The 21,320-nt window shown below is 36.2% G+C and overlaps 1 long non-coding RNA gene across 1 annotated transcript in view; it reads left to right on the forward strand.

The window, feature by feature from the left end:
* Positions 1-21,320, forward strand: part of LOC125694206 (uncharacterized) — a 63,526-nt gene that overhangs the window by 8,931 nt on the left and 33,275 nt on the right. The gene's annotated exons all lie outside the window — the stretch shown is intronic.

The following is a 21,320-nucleotide window of genomic DNA, read 5'->3' on the forward strand; positions in this document are numbered from 1 at the left end:
GCCTAGGAAAAAATGTGATATTATGATTTAGACATTTAAAGCTTTAAATAACCAACTTTGCATTCTTTCTCTCTGAGCTATGCTGCAAAATGTTCATCAAGATGGAGGAAAAATAAAGGAAACAAAAGAGTTGAATGGCAGTAGTATGAAGTAAAAAATGAAGTAGTCTTACTTCATCAGAACTGTGGTTATGGCTTATGTGGGCTAGACATCTATTCTAGGTACAGCGTTACCTTGAGGTGGTAATTGCACAAAAAGCGGTCTGACGAGGGTTCACACTTATGGAACTTCCTTGAGAGGTGTGTGTGGGGTCCGTACTAGAACATTGCACTTGGATTCCAGACATGAAGAGCAGGCTGATTCTCCTATGACTTCTATATGTGAGTTAATTTAGGTGTTTTCATTTGCTATATAATCTTAAGGGGATTGGCTTTGGAGTTTGCTAGGTTGTTTTTTTTCCTGTGCGTATTTTTTTTTGTTTAAACAACAAACAGAAAAATAGCCTCTACTTCATTTTACTGTACTGATTTATTCTATGATTAGGCACAAGCCTAATTCTGTTCTAATCTTGGGATTCTGCAAAATGTCCCAGAACAGCTTTGTTACATTCCCTGATTTCATTTCTAACATTTCTACTACAAGAGATCCAGGAGAAAGAAATGAAAATTGTTTATTGTATGACAGGCTCTTCCTAGAGCTGGACAGCCTTATCTCGCACAAAAACTGCTCCTGTTCACAGTGCAGATGCCAACAACTCAACACTGCTTGTTCAGGCGCAGGCTACAATTAGAAGTCAAAACTTTAAAGCAATCTGGAATGTCATTATTCTAGTAAGCTATGCAACTGGACTTGATTACTAGCCAGACTGTATCTCTTTGCTTCTAACACTGTTTACAAGACACATATTTAGTGCAGGTGGTACTCTCCTTAATTTCACTGAAGGTCAAGTGTACTTGTCATAATTGTGTTTTTTGCACAGCTGAGAATTCAACTACTTCTGTAGACTGAAAACAGACATTGTCTCTATGAAGGAAACAGCACTGAAGAGCTGGTCTTGAAATAAACAGAATGAAATGATTTTTCACACTTTTTTCTCCTACTATCTCATCAAGATCACTTAGATCTGAGGTTGCTCTGTATCAGTGGAAACAGACATTCAGGTACTAACAGTTAAAGAATTGTGAAGTTCACTGTCTGGAAAAAGTGGTTTCAACTGTCTTACTTTATGTGGCTGCTATGAATCCTTTTCAAGACTGTAACTAGAGATGAAGTTTGTATGTTTATATATGATTAATCTCACAATGACTAGCAAGTATAAGATTTAATAAAACTTCAAAATTAGTCACATTTCTATTTTAACTACAGAAAAAAAATTGGCAACTCTGCCTATGGCAGGGGGGGCTGGAACTAGATGATCTTTAAGGTCTCCTTTAGCTTAGAGACCATTCTACTATTCCATGAAATTAATGCCGTCTACTATTTAGAATGTTAAAAGAAGGTCTTTCAGAGAAGATTCATATAAAGCTTATTCTCTGCAAATTCTAAACTGACTTGGTGCAATTGTTACTCACCATAGTAAATCTGCAAAAAAAAAATACCATAATTGGAATAGGACACTCATCTTGTAGATTCATTTGCTATTTCAAACTATCAGTGCCTTCGCACACGCTTTAAAAAGTCCATTCTAAATATAAGAAATTAACCATTGAACCTGCTTTTTCTGTGAATACACATTTCAGTCATCCTCCAACTTCTGATCACTTCTTAATGCCTTAAGTATTAATTTTACACAAACAAGTGAAATTAAAACAAGCAGTCCCAAATCACTATTTGCTTTAAAGTTATTTTCCATGTTGAACTGAGATGTAATGAAAAATGAGGTGTCTCCTTCTGTAATTTTTATATAATACTTTAGTCTTACGTAACACTTAGAGTGGGGGGGAGGGGGGAAGGGGGAAAGAGGGTGCCGGGGGTGTAAGGGGGAGAAAGTTTCTTCCAATAAACTACTTCCTAATATACAATAGACATGAAAGTGAAGAAAAGAGAATATAAGTGAGCGCTTGGGTCAGATCTTGTCTGTGTTCCAGAGCAAAAACAAACCAGAAAACCAACCAAACAAAAACAAACAAACAATCCACATTCTCCTTGTGAAATTCACTTGGTGAGCTGCTCCTCATCAATCTGATCTGCTATTTCATTAAAATCATAGAACGGCTTGGGTTGGAAGGGACCTCAAGGGTCACAAGCTCCAACCCTCCTCTTAGTATTCACCTGCAAAGGGTAGACTCACAATATGTAAGTTGGATCTAGTCGATCTAAATAGGAAATGCTACTGAGGACAGGATGAGATTTGTGAGGATTTTGTGAAGGCTTGTTTTAGTTGTTTGGATTTGTTGTTGTTTTACTTCCAAGTACATATGCAACTAAAATGGTGTTCGTATGGAGTATTTTCAAAGATAGACAAATATTTTTATTAAGTTCAGACATGATAGATTAGGATTTCAAATCTGCATTTTCATTAGCAGTGGAAATAGCAAGAAAATCACGAACTTGCAATCTGAACCGTCTCTCATAGTTTTCTCACTTGCAAAATGACAGTCAGATTTCCTCGAAACACAAAAATATCATGCTAAAGAGAACATTTACTCCTGAAATTTCAATAACTCAAAATATGGGACAGTGGTACCTTCAATCTGTGAGACTCATCTGGCATTTTGTTTCCAGATCCAAGCTAGAGGGATCAAGAAGTTTCTGCTGAAGAACAAATTAACTTTGTACTAGACAAAGAATTCTGAATTTTAAGAAAGAAATAGGTCAAGGGAAACTGCACATCCCATTCATGAAAATATTTCTTAGTTATATAACTGAATTGGTTCTCCAAGATGGCAGCATACCTGTTCCCACAGTCTGTCCTGTGGCAACTAGTTTAGTGAAGGTTAAACCAAAGTAGGGTAATCCCCTAAGGCCTCTGTGGGTCAGGACTCCATCACATATTTCCAGCTCACATGAAGACGGAAAAAGACTGCCACCTTGCATAAGTAGATTATGAAAAACTAAAGGCCTTCAAATTCACCATAGGAAATTCAGTGAGTTAAACTTGATAGCGTTAAAATAGCTTCCTCTTTTCTCCTCTGCTGCGTAAAGCACTATGTGGTGCCTACATTCTCTCCCTTTCTTGCCTTCTTTGGGATTTACACAGAACAGACAGCACGTTTCCTGCTGGACACCCTCTGGATTCACCATGTGCTTTGGGGGTGTTGTGATGGGTGAGCAGTTAAGAAAATTTGAGATTTTTTTTTAAGGGAGAGGAGGTTGTGGCCTTTGGCTGCAAGATCACACTGAGCCTTCCTGCTCCTTTTCTTAGCTTTCTACAGAAGGAGCTGGTGAGTATAAAGAAGACTTGAACTGCATATCCCATCTTGCCAAAGATTTATCATACAGTATTATATATTTAGAAACTTCATTTGGCTGGCATTTCCCTTACTGCACAAAAGTAAAATAAGTGAGAGTAACACAGCATGGAAGAGAAACATGGGGGAGAAGACCTACTTTTCAATTTTTCTGTTTGAAAACTCATACTTTATTTTATGACAAGCAATGAGATTCACTTTATTAAAAAAAAAAAAAAAGCATTCTACATTGGAAGATATTGGGCATTTCTTATTACATGAGAATATTTCTGAATTAAAATCTGTATTCTTTCCCATTTTGTTAAGAAGCCCTCAGATTGTACCAGCTGTCAAAACATATTTACAGTCTCTGCACTGCTGCAAGCCCACTGTAGTGACATTTGTGTAAGGCTCAAAGGTAGCCTAACTGAAGAGTTTTTGTTTTGGGTTTGTTTTTTGAAAGAAAAAAGATAGCTATGCATTTTCTGCAAATATGGCAACAATCATAACTGTATCTCTTGTTTATTGATACAGCCTTTCTGATTGACTGCTAATCATTTGGCAACGTAACTTTCTTTAAAGGTAGTGGTACATTTTGCATCTTACTTTTTTCTTACCCGTTCTCTACTCCCTCTCTTTCCTTTTTTTTCCTGTATGAACACTAGTTGGAGTGGTACAACCTGTTTAGTTGTCAGGTAAATTTTACCTTCACTTATTTATTAATTTAAGCTAGAAAAGAAAACCACAAACATTTGGGGTCAGATGATAAAGTCCACATCTGAAGCCAAAAGCTGAAATGAGATTTGATCAAGTTTGCCTGAATGCAGACAGTAAATTACTCACTATTCTCTTGAATCAGTTTGTCAAAATTTGAAGGTCAATTCATCTATGAAATTGCTATTTGGAGAATCCCTTCCCCATTCTCCAGGAAAGGCATCTGGCTATTACCAAATGGAGTTTGGTATTTGAACATCTCATCTGGATTCATCATGTTAACACATGATTCCAAGTCATTAAAGAAGTATGAACAATGGATATTGTATTCCATATACTACTGTATGGATTTAATCTTTAAAATATGGTGGCATGGTAGAACTCAACCTTTTAGTTGAAAATCAGAACATCTACAGATCTACAACATCTATGTACAGAAAACATATTTCGCCTCAGAAAAGTCATGAATATTATTCCACTCTAAAATCAATAAGAAAAGATGTCTCACTCATCATCATTCCCATTCTCACCCATTCTATCTTGATAAATCAAGAACACAATTCCTAAACACAGCATTAATGAGTGATATTATGACAGACTTGCACATAATTTTGTGAGAATATTAATTATCTTATTCCTCAAATTATTTCCATATTGCTTAAAATCAAATCTTAAAATTTGCTATGAACCAACTTAAATGGAAGTTGGGCACTCTTGCCTTCCACAGTTGGCTAGTCTACCTTCTACAGAGACCAAAAACATATATATCTTTACAAAATTTTCTTCAACATACCAGCATTAATCTGTTCCAGCAACACTGATATAAACATCTCATTCCTCTCTTCTCTTGAATAAGAAATTAAATTTCAATTTATATTTCTTAGTGAAACACTTCATTTATTTCTTCATAAGAATGATTTACCCACGGGTCCTGCAACCCTGATCCTAACAGGTATTTTCTGTATTTATTAAAGGATCCTTACTAAAACCAAATATTCAGTAAGTGGCTTGCTACGAAAAATTAACAGAACTAATTTCAAACTGAGATTCATGGAAACTTCAGATGTAAGCAGGCACTTAAGTATTTATTAACTATCCTGTAGGCAGCCTTAAAATGACATGTTAGGTCATGTCATTTTTAAATCACTATGCTGAATCACAACTCGTATTTTATTTTATTTTTGGAGGTAAGATTATAAGATACATGATTTCTCACTGGAAATCCCTGGAAAAGGACTAAAAAAAGGGATGGGCTCATCCTCAAAACTGTAAACCAGAATCATAGCAGTGTAAGAAGAGAGATTTGGGTGATGAGAAAAGACAAAGAGAATTCAGTGGAGGATGATAAAGGAGATTAAGTTACACTATCCTATATTTTGTGAACAGTGTTGAAAAGTATCCTCTCTTTAGTGTCACCACAACTACCAGCCAGCAGACAGACTGAAGTGAGCTAGATAAAAATGGATGAGAAATACAACACGGATCGTGTAATAGCAGGATTTTTACACCTAAAACACCTAAATAAGAAGTACTTAAGAGGATAGTGAGGATGCTTAGGAGATCCTGGGAAAATTTTTTACTCCATGCTTTTTTTTTGTTAGCTAAACCCATCTACTGTATTTGGAAACTGAAGGGGTAAATGAGGAAAACGAAGAAAAATTATCCAGTTTTCTTTATGGACATTAATGTCTTTTAGGAGGACACTGGATAAGTTCATAGCAAAGTTGGGTTGAAGTTCAGCTGTATCAGTTCCAAGTTTTCTTCAAACTCCTGGTGATCAAATCAACTGTTACATTAGTAGATTACAAGTATTCAAGTGTCCTCCCCCTCCCACAGCTGAATATAGCAGGGAGGTTACTAAACTCCTTAATTCAAGAAATCAGCTAGAAAATGCAACATAAGAATAAATATGATACAATTTTGCTGTTCTTAATATAGTTTCTTCCTATCATCACTAACGATTGAATCATAAATTTATTAATGTTAATTGACGACCATCTTGGTTTTACAGAACTAAAACAGAACTGCTTGATTCATGTTGTAATACTCCTTTCAACTCTTTCCAAGTAGTTTTGATTGAGTGCCCACTCAGTACAGACTTAGGCAAGCTATTGCAGATAGTACATGTGAGAAAGTCCTGGGAGTCTAATTCAATTACTGTTACTCTTTTAGTTCCTTATGCTGGCAAGTATAAAGTCTCCAAAATACACAGTACTTTGCTGTCTGTAATTATTAACAGTAAATGTTAGCAACCTCCCTAAAGGTGGTTGACGCGGCTGGAATACATTGCCCACCGAGGTGGTGGATACCCCATCCCTGGAGACATTCAAGATCAGGCTGGACGGGTCTCTGAACAGCCTGATCCAGCTGTAGGTGCCCCTGTTCATTGCAGAGTAGTTGGACTAGATGGTCTTGAAGAGTCCCTTCCAACTCAAATGATTCTATGATTCTGTCAATCATCTGTAGCACCTGACTTGCCACAAGCACTCTTCATGCACCAAACAAAAAAAGAGACAGCAGAATTTAAGTGCAACACCAAGCCTGCCTGAAATCACTTTTAAGAAGTTTTAGATTTCTGTAATATTTTAAGACAGGAAAATGCTCACTTAAAAAGAACTACAAAAAGAAAAAGCAAAACAACTTCTACAACTTAGAGAGCTAGTTAGACCTTATTGCTTCCATACATAATACATATATGGCACAACTTGACTTCTTTTGCCATCAAAATCTTTGACTTCTCACACAATATCTAGAGTTACAGTTGGTTCTACTCATGATAGGTTTTGCTTAAGACCATAGAATAACTAAGGTTGGAAAAGATCTCTAAGATGAAGTCCAACCATCAAGCCATTAGCACCATGCCCAGTAAACCATATTGCTAAGCATCACATCTACCTGTTTCTTGAAAACCTCCAGAGACAGTGACTCCACCAACTCCTTGGGCAGCCTGTTCCAATACTCAACCACTCTTCTGGAAAATAAATTTTCCTAATATCCAACCTAAGCCTCCTCTGGTGCAACTTGTAGCCATTACTTCTCATCTGTCTCTAACCACCTAGGAGAAGAGACTGGCGCCCACCTTGCTACAATCTCCATTCAGGGAGGTTGTAAAGAGTGATAAGGTTCCTCTGAGCCTCATCTCTCCAGAATAATCAATCCAAATCCCCCTGATGCGCCTCATAAGCATTGCATTCCAGCCTCATTGCCCTTCTTTGGACACACTCCAACGCCTTAGTGTCTTTCTTGCAGCAAGAGGCCCAAAACTGAACACAGTACTCATGGTGCAACCTCACAATTGCTGAGTACAGGGCAACAATCACTTCCCTAGTTCTTCTGACAATAAGCCACGATGCTGAAAGAGAAATACAACATGTACCAAGAGTTTCCACAGGAGGTATAATTTATTCAAAGAACTTGCAGTGAAATAAGTTATACCACACTAGCCTAGCTAAGCCACATAAACTTGGTGCCAAGTGATCAATAACAATGCATCCAGTGATACATACCTGATAGAACTCATTACTTCATTAGCTCTTCTCTGACATGTGCTATGTGTGGGCTGTTAATCTTTTTGTTGTTGTTGTTCTAGAATTTAATAAGGAATGTTTATTTTTGAGTTCATTGTATTCATTCATCTTGCTTCTATCTATGGTGTAGTTTGATTTCAGTTCCAACATTAAGATAAAAATAAGTGACTTTATTAAATGTATCCACTCTTGTTAGTTATCTACATAGAACCGCCACTGATTGACACTAGAAGTTTGTCTGAATATGAAGTCTTGCAAGGGCAGCCTGAATTTTGAGTTGGACTTTTGATTATTTGTAAATCATGGCTCTCCATATGTGGGCTCTAAACGCGTTATGATACAAATTACTAAATATAATTTAAATCTCTTCTTCATTAACATGACTAAGATATTTGTGCAGAGCAGACGTGAAATCTTAGTCTCTCCCTCTTGCTAATACAATCTTGTTTTCCCCAGATACATGGCAAGCTGCCAATTAGGGAAGTACACATGCTGCAACGTGAAGGAAAATAAGTAGATATGTCTGTATGTATAACTACAAGTGAGAGTATTGTCTGGTGCAGCTGGAGTGAAAAACATTCCAAAAAAGCTAATTACAATTCCAGCCTTTATTATTATTGTAAGTGGAAGCCTTTGTGAGCTAGAGTTTCATTCTTTACCACATCTTACTACTTGTATTTAAGTTTTACTGATTTTCTATGTCCCCAATGCAAAACCTTAAAAATAAAATTGTGTCAAAGACATTAAAATGAAAGAAAAAAAAGGCAACTTTTTTTGCCTTCGGACAAAGGCATAGGACAAAGAAAATAATTCTCTTCATTCTTTCTGTTACCACTATGGAAGAATATTTCAGTCCTATGTAGAAAAACTCCAATGTAGACATCAGAGTTGCAGTGAAATATCTACAAAAGAAAACCTATTAGTATTGATTGAAACATTTTTATAAGCCTTCCTTCCTCCAGCTTAAGGAAGCAAAAAACAAGTTACTGGAGAAGCCAGCGGGCAACCCATGCTCCTGTTACAGATTCAGAGTGGTGTGAGATGAGAAACTCCTTCTGCTCATTCCCTGACTGCTGCGCTGTGGGAAGATGTATTAAGCTTGCTTCCTTTTATTCATTTTAGTATAAAACAAAGGAAATTGAGAATATTTCAGACACTGCAATACAATAATAAAGAAATCTAGGCAACTCTATATGATTTATCATAGACATACAGCCATATAACAATCTCAAAATCTGGCTGTATTATTCTGATCAGAATACTGACAAACAAAACCAAAAATGTCTGCATGTCCTCTCTCTCCTTTCCATCTAGGTACCGAAAGTATCTTTACCATCTACAAGATCACTATATTTTTTGAGCTTTTTGAGCTTGCTAAAATAAAAATACAACCATAATTATATTTTATTCATCCTCCTGTCTAGTTCAAAATGAAACACTTAGCATACTAAATTTTTGAGGCTCTGTAAATCTCCGCATGACTGTGCTACATGCTCTCCTCATGAAAAGCTTGGCATCTTCTTGTGCCACACTGCTCAACATAAGCTGCTTTCCTCTAATACATAGATCACTTTTGTACAGGAGCATTGCCATTTTTCATTTGCAGGAGCAACTATATGAAATGATAGAGCTTTCAGAAATGGAAAAATGTGCCCTACTTTTAACTTAACAGAAAGTGGCATTTCATCTTCTAGCCTTGCCAGTGCACTTGTTAGTAATGTGATGTAATGTGTCATGTAGGTTGAAGAGAAGTTGTTTGCCTCAAGGATCAAGTGCCACTTCTCACCAGAAACGTAAAAAGATTTCACTTCATGTTTGACTTCTAATTCACAAGTAGTGCTGCCTTTGAATATCAACTTTTCTGTCAAGCTGGAAAATAGTGGTTCATGAAGTTGCACTTGAAATGAAGTTACACCATTTTTTATGAAAACTCCTCTGGAAAACATTTCTAAGGATTAAAAGGAGATTTTTCATCAAAAACAGATATACTGACTCCAGAATAGCTCTTTCCCATTCAGTAGTAAATCAACAGTTCAGACAGATCTCTTCATTCTTAAGTTTCACTGAAATTTAATGTGGAACAGAACAAGTTTTGAACTGTAGAAGTTTTGTGGAGTGGAAAAAATGAGCCTTCTGCTTACCTGTGGTCGTAAAAATATTTATCAGTTTCCCAGTTAAAAAATAGCAATGAATGGTATACAGTGATTCATTTCTGTATACGAAGAATTTATATAAGCTGGGAAACGAGCATTCAGAGGCCGTATTTATTCAACATATTGAGCCATGTTACTTTCTCTCACTCTCATACAGGCACAACAATGTGACCTCCCATTAAGTTATTAAGTGTTTAATCTAATGGGTCAGAAGCAATTCAAGGTTGCTTTTAACAAAATTTTCAAACATAATGGATAATTTGTGGAGAAAATAAACCCATGGTCAATTTGTGGAAAACTCGTGCAAGACGTTTTGTGTAGAACTGTACCTAACGCATAGTTTTTATAAAAAGCTGTTAGTCCATTATGAGCACATGCAACTACTTATGCCAACTTTTCAAGTTAAAGATCCAGTAAAACCAATGAACAAAAACAGAATAATGCCTAATGAGTCTTTGAGATTACATATACATACTATATTAATAAAACTAGCACATCCCACCTTATATTTTATGTGAAGAGAATTGCAATTATTAAAGGGGTATGCAAATTTATTCAGGAGAGAGGAAGGATGACTTTTGGGATATTTAGTAGAGGTTTAGGGGGACAAGAAAAGAAATGAGAGTCAGCTCTGTGTTTAAAACAATTCTGCTGCTACAGAAGATTTCACCTTCACAAAAGAAGCGACACATGGAGCAAACTAGACAAGATAAAGATCTTCTCAGCTTCAGGGTTATGATTAGAGCTAAAATAGTATTTGACAAAGTTACTTAATAACCTATTCCTAGGTTTTTGAAAATTCATCATTAGAGATGAGAAGACTCAAGAGAGGCTACTGTTGATGAAAAATATCTTCAAAAATTACAGAAATTATAGCAGGCTGCTCTTTCCCAAGTCATGGAACTGTGCTGTTTGGATGTCAGCTATCTCAGTGGACTTCTCTTCAAGGAAAACCCCAAGTTCCTCCTGAATTAAGCAGAATAGCCTAGGCATCACTGTTACCTTCACCTTCCAGTTTAGATCTTTTGTAAGAACGCTAAGTACACACTTGAAATAATCATTAATAATCTTTAGCTACTGTAAAGATTGATCTATTTGAGGTGTGGAATGAAGATACTATTTCTAATAAGTACAGATCCCATGTGGACATTTTGATCTATTTTAAAATTTAAGACAGTTTCCATAAAAAAAATTCCTCACTGTCAGTCATGTACTGGACTTGCTTCCATTGATCTTCGACACTAGCAAATGCCCCAGAAGATTAAGGAATACTGGTTATTAGAATGTGAAAAAATATTGTCCAACAAAACATATAGCTATTTCTTCACTACGACAAAAATACTTAAAATCAGAAAATTCACCATGTTTGAAAAGAGAACTATATAAATACTCAACAAATACATATTCTTCCGCAGAGTGCAAGTCAACAATATGGCAGTGTGCTTGGACATAATAGTTGAAGGTTGACTGAAGTTACTTATAGACACAAATATAATTTGTGGCATATCTAATCAACATTAGACATCTCTAGAGTGAAATATAATATTATATATATAATGTATATATATATAATATAATATTATATATATATGTCAAATCATCCTGGAAATGTAGATTGTCGATAGGTATAGATTCCTTTATGTGGCATGGATTTTTATTGAAAGGTTTCTATATAATTTAAAGCAAAATGACCAGTATAATGATTTCACAGAGAAAATCTCTAAAAAGATAATATAGATTTAAGGAAAATGCTATGAAGTGTCATTGAAATCAAAGTAACAACAGAAACACAAGGCCAGTTTCACTTAGCTAAGAAATATTTGTAATTCTGGAGAGAAGTTTTGACCAGAAGAATGCAGATGCTGAGGGCCAGAGTACTCTTCTGCAATGTTATATCTCAGTAAGTCATGTGACATGCAGTGCTTTCACTAGAAACAGATTTAAAAGGTTTTTTTTTTTTTTAAATTAATCAAATTAAAATTAACTGTTAAGACCTCTTCAGTGAACCAACGTGCCATTACTGTAGGCTACAGTACCTGCAGCACTGGTAATGCTTGCCAGGGCACGTGCTGTTATGTCACCATTGTCAGAGCAACTCATGGAGGAGTAATAGGGCCAGAGACCAAACTCAGCCAACTAAGAATCAGTGTATGCCTGCAGTACATTTTTGGTTTGTTTATTTTTGTGGGTTTTTTTGGTTTTGGGTTTGTTTGTTTTTTTGCTTTTTTTGAGGGCCAACTATGACGTTGCTGGTGAAATGCAGACTGCCATTCTGGAAGCAAAACAGGGTGGACAAAAATCACAGAAAAAAGTATTTCAAGTTCTAACTTGAAGACATGTTTCATTAACATGGTGATGTCCACATATGCTAAATTAATTAGTAAAATGAAAGCATTAGATGCAATACTGCTCAGAAGCAGGACCCACGGCATTCATCAAAATACTGTTTGACCTACTGTGAAGGAAATTATTTACAAAAAACCTGCTCCTTGAATAGTATGATTTATGTACTCATGAAACGGGTTTGGCTGTATCAGTTCCCTCTACCAGGCCCTATACTAACCACACTCAAGGAAAACACAGAGCTTAGAAAAAAGAAAACTGTAAAGTCTGAAGTTTTCTTATTTAATAAAACTCACCTTCTGTATCATAAACAAAGACTTCTACTACACCTGCATCAAGTATAGAAGCTAATGAAGGATGGAAAGTTGAAAAAAAAAACACCCAAAAAACTGCCTATTTACAGAAGAGAATAGAACTTGCTGTGAGAGGAAAAAAAACCCAAACAAATAAACAGTAGTAAAGGAAAGTGCTCCTGATCTTTATTTTGTCTCTTTAGATGCCTTGATGTTAAACCTAAAAAAAAAAATCACTTACTATCTAGTCATATTGTATTCATTTTACCAATGTGAAATAACGTTTCTGGAAAGGAGCAAAAGTAGTTGTAAAAGCTTAAGTTTTATCTTCTTAAAAGAGAAGATTTAGTCTAACAAAAGCCCAGTTTCATTGTTGCATATTCCCATCTCCTGGCTTTTCCAAAAGTAGTTTTTTAAAGATATCATCATACACATTGATTTGATGAGTCAGGGTTTAAATAGTTAAATCAAGAAATAATAAATTGAGAATGTGTTCCCTTACTCAACTGATGCCTAGGGAAAAATGCAATTTCTTACTTTGCTTTATCATTCCTTCCTCTGATTGACAGCAATGCAGCAATGCAGATCATTTTGAGTCTCATATGGTTGAAACACAAGTCAGAAGAAAATTTGCGTCTAATTTGTATGTTAAGCAAATCAGCATTTGGAGTATGCTTGAATGAGAAGTAGTGTTCTTGTGTGTTTCATTTACCTTTCTTCCTCCCTCTCTCGACCTCTTAGTCAATGCTGCATCTGCCAAGATAGAGAGTGAGATCTCCTGCCCTTCCTAATTGTTCCCTTCTAGGACGTAAGGCAGAGGGAAAGGTTTCAGAAGCCTGGAGAGCTTCTGAAGAGCCAAAAACTGACCAACAATAGGGATGATAAAAATAAAATTCTTTAAGTTAGTCCATCTGTATGCATCTACTTTCATTGTAATTCTACAGCATTCTCATCTACATAAACATTATTTTATTTAAAAGGAGGATTAATGAGAATATCATCTTTAAATTGCATGCCAGAATTACCTTACTGATTAAAACAAGTGGGGCTACCCACTTTCCGTGAATTAAAACATTTTGTGAAACAGTTCACATCCTAATAGGAAGTACTTAAGAATAAACCATAGAAGTGCTTAAAAACTGTCAGGGATGTGATTAGAAACTGAGATTCAAAGTTAAGTGTGAATGTATTTTCCTTTACTTTTATTCTAATGCGTTTTTCATTTGTTTGCTTTTTAAATAGAGACCCTACCATCAAATACCCTACCAACAGGTCAAATAAAATTCTCTTACTCTTCAGTAAATAAGACACATGAAAATACTTTAAAAGACCAGAGAAGGGACACATCAGGCCAGATCACACACACAAAGAATATACTCAAAGTTCTTTAAAATCTTAGAAGATTTTAAAATCTTAGAAGAATCTTCAAAGAAAAAAAAAAAGCTGTTAAAAGCTGTGGTATAATCAGAACACTTACAGCTATTTTAAAACTTTCTACTTTAACAGAATGGGCTTTGGATAATATGGTATTAAAAAAAGAAAAAGAACTGCCTTCACCCTTTAAGGAAACAAGTACTATAGCATCTGATGGTATTCCCAGCATCATATAAGATAAACAGGAAGTCTATAGAGCAGCATGGAAACTGCCAGTTCTCAGGAGAGTTTCACTTGGAAACCACATATCTATGAGTTTAAGATAACAGAATTCTGCTACCAACATCCAGTCTTGCTACGACTATACTTTTTCATATTATCATCTCTTAAAGCAAGCCTATGCCAGGAACCATGTTTTAGGCTACCCAACAGTCGAGTATATTTGTTAATATCTGTGAAATAGGCACTTGATCAGTCTGCACTAAGCAGTGGTGCACTAAGCAGCAGTGCTCTGTTGCTGAACTGTAATATCATCTTAAGATTCAAATATTTGAATAGTCAGTGTTACATCACCTTTCATTCTAAAAGAATCATCCTACACATTACAGCTCCCTCCTTCATCCTACACGCTAAAGTTCCCTCATTCGGCATGCAAAAGTCACATCAAAAGCTGAATACAAGGATTATGCTCAATGTAAAAATGCTCTTTGTGATGTACAATTGAAGACATTCAAGTTATTTACTAAACAGGTTTTATATTATTTTCTCTGTAATTATAGAAGTTTTAAACTTAAGTCAATTATGTGCAGCATGTAAACATCTCATTTTTGAAGGTCAAAAAATTATATAAATTTTCACTATTTTCTTCAAAGTTTTTCTTTGTAATCTAACCTTTCTTGTTGTAAAGAACTCTCTTGTCTACAAAGAAAATTCCCATAGGACCTGGAACTGTATTAAATATTACAGCTCTAGAAAACAAACAAACAAAAACAAAAACAAAAAATACCACCAGAATGAAACAAACCCCAAAAGCTTAACATAGTAGTTTATAACTGTACCTGAAGTACACCAGTATACTCTGAAAATGAATTCAACTACTGCCTTTTGATTTTTTTTCTTATTATATTAGTCATTTGAGACATTTATTTGCACTAAGAAGCCAAGCACTTGAGTCAAGTAGTACCACATCCCCTGAGCTGTCTCAAGAAAAGCTGTAAGTCTAGCTAGATATAGGCATGATTCAGGATGACAGAACTCAGCACTCGGTATTTAACAGGATGGAAATGCATTTAGAAAATATCAGAAATCCAGTTGCAAACTATGGAATTGTATAATTTCAAAGTCAAATGGAAAAAATCTACACTTAAAATTTGGAATACACACTCAGATAACTCATTTAATCAGTCACTAAACAGAGTATCTGCAGTAAATATTTTAAATTGACAATGCCAAGGAAGCAGCCATGTAAATATTTCAACTACTTTTTGGATGTAGTCTGCTGTAGTATTAACTACAGTCAGTGGAAAAAATAAAGAAAATTACAGGACACAGCGTTGGGATATCTTCTTTGAATTTACTGAATTCCTTCCAAAATGCCTTATGGAAGGACTATTTAGTATTCATTGCCATGCTCCTGTACAGCAACGGCTGGTTAATCTTATAAAATGTACAGAAAAGGAAAAACATTAGCACTACAAACAGGGTTATTTGGGTCTACCTTGTCATTTTTAGTATATGAGCTGTTGGGCTTACCACAGAGAGAAAAAATAATTCTAGTAGTTAACTGAAAATTAAATAGCTAAAGTAGGAATTTACTGACTAGAATGTCTAAAAAAAAATCAGTGAAATAAATTGCCTTTTCTTCCCTTTTCAAGGTCAGCATTAAGATGCCATACCGACTGTATTACACAATTGCATCACATTGTGGACATGAGGAACGATTAACCCTTAATTCAACACACTCAGACTTAAGGGCTGGCCTAACCATGGCATAAACATTTCTACTGCCCCTTAATATTGCCATTTACTTATCACTGCTCCTCTAGGAAAACACATTCCCCTCTCTTCTCCACTAAGTAACCTCAAAACCAAAGCCAGTCATAAGTATGGCAGGCAGAGCAATGTGCAGCTGCCAAAATGACCTTAACAGCTCAGTGACATAACTGAGAGGAACTGGAAGGGGAGTGGGAAGAGGAAAGGGTTTCCAACTACTTTCTGAAAAGGTGTATCAGAAGGGAAAATACAGTCCTTAAAAGAGGAAAAATAAAAATAAAACAAAAACACCAGCAACTTTTCCTTAAGTTTCCTTTCTTTTGTTATCTTTCTAAAATACATATATACAGTTTGTTCCCGGAAATGTCTGAAATGCCTTCTGGTAGCTTTTAAATAAACACGAAAACCTCCTTCAAAGAGTGCAAATAATGACAGAGGGAAGCATTTCTGGACAATTGTACAGATGTAATCAAAGGTCAGGAATCACCCTCTAATGAAAATGCATATCGTGCTTTTTGCACCTTTGATTTGCTATCACATAACTGAATTAGGCTTGAGCAAAGCTCTTGGGCTTCCACAGTGATCTTTCCCTCTAATATCAACAGACCTCAGCTGCATTTCTCAGCTAGGAGCTAATGTTTCTGGATCCATGTTGCCATTGCTGTTTCATTTGTCAGCAAAGCCTTATTTACTCGCTTCCTGTTATTAATTATGGGAAATGGGATCTCTTCAAGCTGTAGGAGAGGCTCTTTTAACTGCTGTCTAGACTTTTCAAGACAAAATATTGATGAGCCCTTTAATGTTCGTGCAGAGACACAAGCTGAGCGAAAAAACAACGTTGCCTCTAACAGCTTAAGACTCCTTATCGCACTTTCACACAAAAAAATCCTTTAAATCACTTGGGCTCACATTCTCATTGTTAGTCACTGAAGTAAGGTTTTCTTTCATAGTCGGATACTTGCTTCATCTGTCACACTGATTAATTAACAGCTCACAGTATGAGTCCTTAGCTTAAATAGCCTACTGAAATGAGGAGAGATCAACATTTATATTCCGTAAAAAGCCAAGGGTGAAAAATGCTTTATTTGATATGAAGGAGCCTATCTTCCAATAATAAAAAGAAAAAATAACTAATTTCTTATTTGATTATGTTACACATGATGATGAAAGTACATGGGCTATGAAGGAATACAGCAGTAGAGGATTAGGACAAAAGTCAGAGAAAAAATATTTTTAAAAAGCCACTGGTCGGAAGGAACCCAGTCTTGAACAGCCATGAAATCATTTTCTTCACCACTAAAAAAAGCCAGTTTATCAGTTGAGTGAACAAGCCTGGAAGCACAGTAACACTGCCCATACACACACACAGGGAGAAGGCACATAACATGGCAAAAAGAAAATTTTCTAGACCTTTAAACCTACAGCTGTATTAAGCTGAAACTTTTGTAGTTTCTCCCCCTGTGCACACCTTCCTCAAACCATTATGGTCTGACAATTATTTAAAGAGTTTAACTTTCAACAACTACAAGCTGTCTCCCTTTTCTAAGCCCCTCCAGTACTGCTGAGTGGACAAAAAATTACAGATGCAAGAAAAGCTGACAAATGACTGCAAGGCCCCTCCTCTCCAGTGCCTCGACAGCTGAAGCTCCTGCCAAAACATGCCTGAAAGCTAGCGAGGAGACAAAGACACAAAGATTCCATTTTCTTGGGTAAAGGGGTTTTTACATAGAACTACCAGAGAGAAGAATACGAACAGACACACATTGGCACATGCATCATTCCAAAAACAGTGCAGGAATGTGTGTTCCAAGAAAAAAAAAAAAAAAAAAGAGAGAGAAAAAAATTAGAATTCTTTATTCAGTAAGCTCAAACGCTGTTTAAGGCACAGCTCTTTTTAAACTGCAGAATGCCATGAGGGGAGGGAGAGAGGAAGCTTCCATAAAGCTGAAAAATCATTTTCAGTTGTGGAGGACTTTCAGTTTAACGAGATCCAAGCTAAGATGTTGCTGCTGTTCCTCTAAATCATCTCTTGATAAAGTTGTAGTACACATGCAACCAAAATAAAGTAAACTCAGCTTTTTTAACTCAAATCTGTTTGGATGTGTTTACTATTAAAAGATTCTTCCCCCAGGGTGTCATTAATAAAGTTGCAATGAGTTTAAAACCCTGGCACCTAAGCACTTCCAAGTTTGCAAGCTTTTAATCATAAGTTTACTACTTCTGGCTTGTTCTGCTATCGTGACTGGCACTCATCACTGAGCTGGAACTGCTTCTGTGAGCAGAGATAGCAGCAGTGGGAACAGAGACAAGCTGAGCAGAGAGAAAACGAAAGAACGTGACTTCTCTCTGAAACGAGTCAGGAAGTTGGGAAAGAGTGCAACTGAGGGTGGGAAAACTTCAAGAAGAACTACTCAACTTTCTCATTAATTTAAAAATGAAAAGGATGTTTACAGTAGAGGCATGTAAGATTAAATCGATCAATTATTTCAAGTGTGGTCCCAATCCAGTACCAGCTGCTATTAAAGATAATATGAAGTCCCAACAGACTGGTAATTTACAAAGTGGAGGTGTAAAATGGAGGCTTCACTACTAGTAAGGTTTACAGAATGCACACAGATCTGATAATTACCATTCATCAGCATGTAGCATTCCTACAGATCTCTGCTTAAAGCAGCCCTTCTTTTATGTGAGGCTTCTTCTACATAGACAGTATCAGAGGTGCCCAAATTGAACTAAGGTTCAATTCCATCAGGAACATTTATGCATATAAATAAAAACCAAACCATTACATAATGCAAAGTCTAAAAATGTGATTAATGCCTTTCATTGACAGGTTTGCAATTGAGCCAGAATACAGCTGCTGCAACCCCTCTACCGGATATGTTATGCAGCTGTGCTGCCCCTGGGCCATCGGCCAGTCCTGCTCCTGCATCTAAGGCACAGCAGAAAGCACTGCAGGCAGCAAGTCCAGCTCTCTGCCCTCTGCTTATCCCCACTTACCTTCCTTCAGCCCAGACTTAGGCAGTGGTGTTTCCTCCGATCGCTTAATACCCAGGCCATAGAGGTGTGGCACAGTTGTCACTTATTACAAGTGCTGCCCCACAGACCTTGCTATTCCCTTCTGTCCACTCCTGTAGACTGCTCTCTGCTGATAGGCTTTGTGAAGGAAAGTGCTGATAATCTTCACACTAACTAATCAAATCAAATGAAGTTACGAATGCTGATAATTATACTTGGTTTCAAGTAAATCAGGCGTAGTAAGAAAACACAAAGATCATTCTGAAAAACAGCCCTGTTCTCCTTCTTCCAACTGAGGTGAATAGTGAACAAGAAAACTTCGAACATTACATGTTGAATCATAAATTTATACTTTTTTTTAATGAAACTTTCACATCACTTAGACTGATCCCACTATTTTTCCATTTGCGAAGTCCAGACATTTATTTTTAAGTCTTCCTAGCTAGACAATATCTGCATGCTTTTTGTTCTTTCTTTGCAGTTTACCATCCAGCCATCACTGATCTCCTCTTCATCCCATGTTCCTACAAAATTCTCTCATCTGCTCAGACAAAATTCCACAGCAAGGGCAGCATCTGAGCCCTCCACTTCTTAGGTCTCCATTCTCCACCAGATCTGACCCCTTTCTGCTTCTCATCCTTGTTATCCAGTTTTCCCTAACAAGAAGTCCACACTTATGTCTAGCAGCATTTACTTCCATGGCTGTCTGCTCAAACAGGTACTTTCCTCTTTATCTCAAGAGAAGAGGCTTAGGAACAGCTATCATGACCCCTAACATCTATTAAAACCACTCAAACCTCCAGCAAAGCCAGCAAAATCCAGGCTGGTATCAGTTGAGGAGCTGGCAGACTGAAACCAGTGCCCAGCAGGCTGCCTTGATCCTTTCCTGTGTGCCTACATCAAATACCAGCTACTGCAAGTGTTTGGGTAGGGGCGGTTACTGTGTTTTGTGTTTGCATAGTATCTAGTACAAAGGGATCCTAATGTTGATGCACTGCAGAGATGTGAAAGCCTGTATCTACCTCTTATTATTGATGAAGTTACTGTCTAGGGGAAAGACACAGAATAAAGAATGAAACTAGAATCAAGACAAGATTTATGACTGGAAAGTTACAAAAATACTTCCTCTAATACTACTAGTAAACATTTTTGAGTATAACATTAAAAAAGAATCTTGAGAGAAAAAAAGTTTATATCAAATTCTAGAAACACTGCAGCAGTTGCAAAATATTATCACTTGATTTAATGTGCTGGTCTTCTTCCTCAGCTATTTCTATTTGAATGCTTTTAAAGATTACTTGAATAAGATTAAATTCCAGAATAATTTCAACTATAAAAGCTACTGGAAGTTGAAATGAAATCTTACATCTTTGTCTTATACTTGTCATTGCAGCTGAGTTTATTTTAATGACTACGTGTCCAGGCAATAGGTGACATAAGGGTTTGAAAAGGGAGACTGTGGCTTAGTGCCTTTTGTACAATGTAGATCTCCAGCATAAAATGTATTATTATAATGGGCATTCTGGAATTAAAGCACACCCTGAGGGGTGCTGTGGGTTGGTTTTTTGTTGTTGTTTCTTCCCCTCCCACCCCCACTCTCATGTTCCACAAATGTGAGATTTTTGAAATCTCCAAACACCTTTCAACTTTGCATGTTTCTGAACTCAATACAGATGATGTAGCTACATTCAAGATGGATCTGAAATTCTCAGAACATCTTCTATGAAACTGCACAAAGCTTTAATACAACAAACAAGTCTTCAGCATATGATGTATAATTACAGTATTTTTCAGACTATAAACTCTTCAAAAAGGGGATCCTTAGACCATTGAGAAGTATATATTTGAAAATATTTCCTTTTACATTTAATACACAATACTTGGTACTAGACTCATTTACATGAGTCCAATTTAATAAGCAAGTGGCTGTAGCAAAACCTTGAATATTTGTTACTTATGCTTTGCATTTTCAAAACATGCCAAATGCCAAGAACTGGAAGGCTTTGAGAATCCCATCATCCAATTCACAGCACTTGAAGGACAGGGGAAAACTGATTATATTGCAGGCCAAGAATGTAACAAAATTCAGAGCTATTGAAAAATAAGTTTTTTGAAGGTTTCATCAGGCTTGATGCTTATCACCGAAAAAGGTCAGACTATTGCCTAGACCTGCATTTCTGAGTATTTAAGTAGGATTTATTTATTTAAAATAGAAAATGAAACATAAGCTCCATTATGGCAGAAGAGCTATGAACGCAGGTTTATTATTTGAGTTTCCAGAGAAGGATCTTATAAACACCTACAGCACTGAAAAACAGCCTGCAGATTGTTTTCTGTTTGTTTTGGTCTTTCTGAATAATCTCACAAAAACAGCATGAAGGAAAATACCATAGAGCTACTTATTTGTAATATTAAACTTATTGAAAGTATAAGATCCACAGAATTATTTTTCAGTTTAATATTCTGAATAATCTCTTTTCATTCAGAGCAAAAACTTGTAGCACAACATACTTCATC

This window comes from Lagopus muta, chromosome 5 (assembly GCF_023343835.1).
Source record: "Lagopus muta isolate bLagMut1 chromosome 5, bLagMut1 primary, whole genome shotgun sequence".
Classification (NCBI taxonomy): Eukaryota; Metazoa; Chordata; class Aves; order Galliformes; family Phasianidae; genus Lagopus; species Lagopus muta.